This window comes from Varroa jacobsoni, unplaced genomic scaffold (assembly GCF_002532875.2).
Source record: "Varroa jacobsoni isolate VJ856 unplaced genomic scaffold, vjacob_1.0 scaffold_314, whole genome shotgun sequence".
NCBI lineage: Eukaryota > Metazoa > Arthropoda > Arachnida > Mesostigmata > Varroidae > Varroa > Varroa jacobsoni.
Genome location: NW_019213216.1, coordinates 1 through 6,547, shown reverse-complemented (window position 1 = coordinate 6,547; position 6,547 = coordinate 1). Strand labels below are relative to the sequence as shown.

Below are 6,547 nucleotides of genomic sequence, written 5' to 3'. Positions count from 1 at the left end.
AGAACTGAAGTAAATCTGTGGCAGTTAAAAAAAAAAAAAGACTTCCACAGCGGATTTTCATCACTTTGCTTTTCCGTGTTTTGTCCTTAGGGCCGAGTTCGTCGGTGTATCTCTTCAAGGTAGCCAATCCATGCTGGACACGGCGCTGCCCCATAGCGGATGTCCTTTATTGTTGATATACAGAGAACTATCTGCCATCGGGCTCAATAAATCGCTCATGGCTGTTGCGAACAGCAGCAGCAGCAGCAGCAGCAGCAAACATTGATTATCGTTTTGCGACCACCACTGTGGCTTGCCTAAAGCGTTCAGGCTTAACAGCTTTTTCGTGTAGAGCTGAATAAAGGGGTTGAGACATGCGTGACAGGTGACACTGTCCCGATAGGGCCTTTTGAGCACAACTGAGCCATTTGTACAAAGGAAAAAATTTTGTGCGATCCAATAGTCATATACAGAATAGAGAGGCATAGAACTGAAACTTTAAGTTATCCGTTATTACGTACAACACATCTGCTGGTAACTGTTAATCGAAAACGGTCTTCTGCAACTACTAGACATGGCACATTAGCAGTCCAAATCAGGACAGTCTTTAGGGATTCACTTTCCTTACAGCCCGAGGCTATTTTATTCACAAGATAATTTTAACTCCATGAACTTTCAGGCTGGAGCACTTGCCCGTTGGGCTTTGCTCTTACATTATTGTTAAACTGCTGCTATCCAGCCTAACTCAAGTCAAATTGAAATATTTTCTCTATGCACCGCAGTACAACTTTATCAAAATTGTTCTGCTGCACCACTCCGACAAGCACCTCGTTACAAATACTCTGAGGGTTCCATTGCAACTATTTGGTTGTAGCTCTGCTATAAGCGGTTTTTTTTTTAAATGTTACATTATTATATTCATCAGGTTACCTTGCTGTACGGTGTCACTTATTTGTTTCACTGTACAATTCAGTAATTTCTCCTTGACTACTACTTCCGGCTCTACATTCGTAAGAAATGACCTGTTACTTCGCCACCTTCACCCGCTGTGCTTCGTCCGCTGTGCTTCGTCCGCTGTGCGAAAACCTATGCATCTTAAAAAGTAAGGAATACGAAAATATAAACACTGCTTACCAGAATGCTCAATCTCAGCATTGAACCTAATGTAAGTTTAAGCCTATTTGTATGGAACTGGAAAACCTTGTACTTTTTAATTTGGTTATTTCATAGATCGCTAGGTGTTGCCGAGGTAACTGCTGCAAAAACCATTTTTTCCTCGGTTTGCACAAAAGTTTACCCATCATTTAGTTTATAATGTCAGTATTTCTTTATCAAATAAGCCCCGCACATACAAAATCGCAAACATCTTTAAAGACGCTTTCGACCTGGTAGGTACATTAGCCTTCGACCATCCTGAGATACAAGCTCCTACTCGCTTAGGATTATTATTATTATTATTTTTAGGCTATTCACAGCGTTTTCCTGTTAAGTTGTAATTCAAGCTACCCGACATGATGCGATTGACGATGTCTTCGGTCCTGGCTTTAAGCCGGCAGGTTTTCAGCAGAAGCGCGAAAATCCGCAATAAAGCAATGTCCGATACTTGGATGGACTCCTGAACGCAGACTGGCATGGAAGCAAGCCCCTCTCGCTGGACGCCACCGTACTAGGCTCGTACGTAACAGCCAGCAGCCGGTTTGCATGAGAAAAATTTATAATATAAACATCAATGTAAAATTCACAGACGGCCAATATAACGACCGCACCGGCAGGCGTTTGTTCTCGAAACTGCAAAATAACGTTTACAGGTTCTGCCCATGTCACACTTGAGAAAGCATCGTTTCCTATTGTGGATACTTACTCGAAAAGGTCGTTCCTCGTAAATTTATTTTACTTTGTCAAATTTTTTATTACCACAAAATCGTCCTTTAGCAAATAGACGGAAACCAAATCCTAGAAATTATATAACTATGACCGAACAAAAATATCGATGGTGGTCCAAAAACGGATACACTGTTCGTTTAAAAATGTGAGGTAACGCCTTTAAACATGCAAGATTGGATCAAAAAAAGAAAAATCCAGTGAGACTATATGGTGTGGACCTTTTCGAAACGTTGGATCTATCAACTTTGGAAATTCTAATTGGCTGGTTTTCTTATTAACAGCCATGTTTTTGATCAAGATAGCAGCGGCTCTCGTATCATAAACAAAAACGTCTACTAATCGATTGATGATGTTTTTGTGATAGCTTAATAAGATTAGAACTAGGTGGGGCAGACCCAAAATAAGATGCGGACACGTTTCGGCAGAAGCCAATCGTCCGAAACCATTACCTAATGGCGGAAGTCAAATTCAAAACATTCATACAACCTAACGATAACACAAGCTCAAAAACTATACATTCATTCGAATTGTTTATTATAGTAGAAGCCTGACCAGAATTTTATTCGTAGTAGACGCTCAAAACAGTGATCTATACTATTAATGCCGTTACTACCTAGTCTTCTTCTTTTTTTATACTAGTCTTCTTCTTTTTTTTCTCAAATTTATTTTATAATAATTTTAATTTAATTATTTATTTTTCTGAGTTTATTTGGTAGTCCATATGATTTGCTCATGTGTCTCGTTAAGCGCTTCATTCTCTAGTTGCTTTGTCTGAATAAATACGTACAAGCCTTAGTTTTCCTCGTTTTTTTTTTTCTTTTTCGACGATAACGTAGAACGTAGTATATACCTGTGGATGGAAAAAATTTAGCTTCAAATGGCGAACAATATTCTCGAATATCGAGTGGTTAGCACTGCTCACAGCGTTCTAATATCGTGCACGAATGAACGCATTTTGAGACGATTTCGGGACGTTCGAACGATGTCGCCGAACGCCAAAGACTTGCCCTGACACCCACGTCCTATCCCATTGTTTTTCCGACAAAGCTAAGTGAACAGCAGCAGAGTCTAGTTGATCGAGAGTAACGCTTAGTAGGTTTCTGCCAGGTACTTGCCAGCCATTGAACTCACCGCAACAGGCGTCTGTATATAACAATGTAGTGGTTTCATTTACAAATTGGATCGTTAATTCATATCAGGCCGTCGTCTGTCGCCTACCATATGACTATATATAGTTCGGTTTGCCTTCGTGTCAGGGTGTTTGCCATGAGAGCAGTCAATACGGAATAGGGATGTTGATGCTGCCGCTGTGTGTCTATTATGCCAAATAGCTCCCTCCATTGTCGACTCGATTTCAAAGATGATAACGCTATCCGTCTTGTGTCACCACAATATAACGATGTAGCGATAAAATTGATAATTTTTAGCCATAGGATTCGCCCACTATATATTTATACGTGCATAGTCCTCTTGAATCAGTGTTTAATTATAATTAATGGGCATTCATCGAGATTTTAATGAAATATATTAAATACGCGTGCGTAGGGACAGTGTTTTTTTTTGGGCTTGGTAAGCGCACCTTGCTATAGTTAGGTCGTTTTTAGCACATCGCTGAAGTGGTCTTTCATCGTAACGATCCATGCTTCATTTGCAGAGTTTTTACCAATTTCATCTTTGGTTCCACGTCACATTTGTGCATTGACCATTTAGAAAAAAAAAATAGATACATTTCATTTGGCTGATTCGTAAACAACAAATGTGTTCCGTAATAATTATATGTTTTTTTTTCTTTATCATCCCTGCGCGATAATGGAATATCTTCGGTGGGATCTATTCGTCATGGTACGACATCTCCCTAACATTGACAAAGGTGGTCTTCTCGGATCGATTTTAACCCAAGAGTAGTGAACGCAATCAGCCATTGTAAACTCACAACAGTAGCTCGTTTTAGTGAATGGAGGACATAAGCACACATTTAAGAGTGTATGTAAGCCAACATAGATATATTGTTTGTAGTTGATGAGCCTGTGGCCTGACTCAAACCTGATATGTCGCTTATAATTGATTCGATATCAAGGAACACTGCAGTGCTATTTCGTAGATGGCCATTCGAAACAGCAAATCAATAGACAATAAGACATTGCAGCACTCAGACTAAATCTTTCGCTATCTGTACGGTACTGAAAAAGCTAATAGAACGATTATTAATCGCGTACCTATTTGATAGATTTTCTATTTACATGACAAAATGATCAAACAGGCCCTAAGAAGTTATGATTATTGGGATAGGATTCGGATTTTAGAAGTTTAGCTGACCTTTATGTTACTTGAACGGTACCCCTACTCGCTCTCTGACTCTACTGCTTCATTCTCTCGTAGGTCAGTCAATAAGGTCGACATGTAAAATTTAAGCTTCGGCAAGTTACGCTTGCTTGAGTTACACTGTGACAGAGGGAATTTCGAAAATTAAATCGATAATGAAGACTCCAAGTTCTGGTAAAGATTGTTGTCTTGTACTTGGAATTAGCATACAAATTTATCCTAACGTGTTAACGGCTGGGAGGTCGAATGTTGTGAAACTGATTTCTATTCAATGGTTGTTACTGCTGTGACTTTAGACCTATCTAGGAGGAGATGTCCTGATCTGCTCTCGAATTTCACGGGTGGTGCTGTTAATCATTGTTTCAGATTGCTGGTTCTTAGCGCAAAACGGAATGTACCTGCGCCCGGTTTCGAACTAAAGCGCCTTTAGCCTGGGCGCCCCTAAGCTTAGCAAGCACACACAGCACTTCACCGGGTAGAGATGCTACTATTAACCTATTCTAGGTTTATGTGACGCAGCGAGAGCTGTGCTGGCGCCGGCTATGTGGGCAAGGGTCGTTTATTCGATACACGGTATGCGTGCAAAAATATTTGACATACATGTTGGCTGTTTTTGATACATAAACAATAGACTTGGTTCGTAGAATTAAATTTGAACATTTAAAAACAGTGAGTCTCACGACTTTTTTTTTGCCTATTTCGCAGGTAAATTGCATAAACGCTGAATTACTTTTCATGGAAAATAAAATACCTACATGAATGTCACATATGAGGAGTGTATTTTAAGCAGGCTCGAAAAAAGCTCTGCTAAGCTGGCGATACCTTCAGTGCGCCTAATCAAGAAATAAACTTAAGACCATTGTAGTCAATTTTTGTGCCCCAATGACATTTAGGACTACTAGAGATACGAAGTGGACTACTAGAGAAGATACGTTCATACAACGGCCAGCAGTGCCAGTATGCTTCTGACGTTCGTCTGAGGAGTTACTGGATAAGAAAAGTGTCTATACTATTTCATCAGTTTATGCCTAGCTGCGAGCTTACTTGTGAGCCTTATTTTCGCTGCACGACTCAGTGGAACCCGGGATATGACCGAAGGCAATGCGAAAACACTTTCGAATTTATCCTCAGGTTTAAACGAGCAAACAGGTTGCACGAAGTCGTTTCGTCCAAGTGGAGATAGGTGGTCTATGGTACTGGAATAAGCTGGCGTTATCCGCTTAAAGGCATGCATAGATGTAACTCAGCTTCTCGTACTCTTTTCAAAAGCGTTCCTCTATGGATTTTCATTCCCTCTTTTGAGGGTGTTCATAAACTAATGATATACGTTCGCATGGATCTTTTTAAGTTCATGCAATTCATTTATATCGCATATACTAACTACAGTCTTAATGAATGTAAACACCTCCTCATAATGGTGTCTATCGGCGTCAAACTAAAATACACATAATGATTACGTTCTAACGGCGATGACGCGGTGCTACATAGACTTGCAACAAGAAACCAAACTGAGTAATTTGCTCTATTATCGTTCATTCATGAGATATGACCTACCTAGTCGGATAAATTACAATCAACTTCTATCTAAAAAATCTGAAGCCCATTTTTTCTGGTGTAGAACTTCTGGTTTCTAAATAGAAATGAAATTGACAATGTATTTGTACTGTAAGTTACAAGTTCCGTAATCAGACATTGTTATTACACAAATCTGTTCCAAAAAGTTGATTTAATGATAAATGTATTGTTTTTTACTAAATTGATTGTCTCTTAAAACAATTAAGACCTTTCTTTTTTTTTTTTTTTCTCTCAAAATGGGTGCAATCACACCTGGTGCAATCAGTTGAGCGGAAATCTTCACAGCGGAAAAATTAACATATGGAAGATCGACGTAATTTTTTCGATGTTCGTCGTGAGAGAGAAAGATGAGTCAAAATAAATAAAATGTTTTTATTTATTTTGACTCATCTTTTATTATGTGAGTATTATTCTACATGTGACTCGAACCCCCTTTATATCTATATGGCACGAAGTATTTATCTATTTATTTTACACGGTGTGTAAATGTACAGTAGAAATTATGACTGTATAATATATGTTATAATAAATGCTTTGTTATGTAAGACTGTCGTTGCAGATTTATGCATTAATTTATCTGATTGGCGGGGATTGATAGAAATTTTGTACATATCTGGGCGCTTCGCAAATAAAACGATGAAACGTGTACTTTGCGAATCTTACAGTGATTATTTTAGCTCGTTTGTTATTTTTACTTCCTGTCGGGTTTAGCTGAAGTTGCGAAGAATGAAAAATTTACCTTGGCCTTTTTTGTATATAAATGTCTCATATACTTCGGTTTTATATA

General features: G+C 38.8%; 1 long non-coding RNA gene across 1 annotated transcript; it reads left to right on the top strand.

The window, feature by feature from the left end:
• The first annotated feature begins 2,567 nt into the window (after positions 1-2,567).
• LOC111259269 (uncharacterized) lies at positions 2,568-6,515 on the top strand. The gene is made up of 3 exons (XR_002679533.2): positions 2,568-2,970; positions 4,552-4,758; positions 4,891-6,515. It is a non-coding gene; the product is annotated as an uncharacterized LOC111259269 (long non-coding RNA).
• The last annotated feature ends 32 nt before the right edge of the window (positions 6,516-6,547 follow it).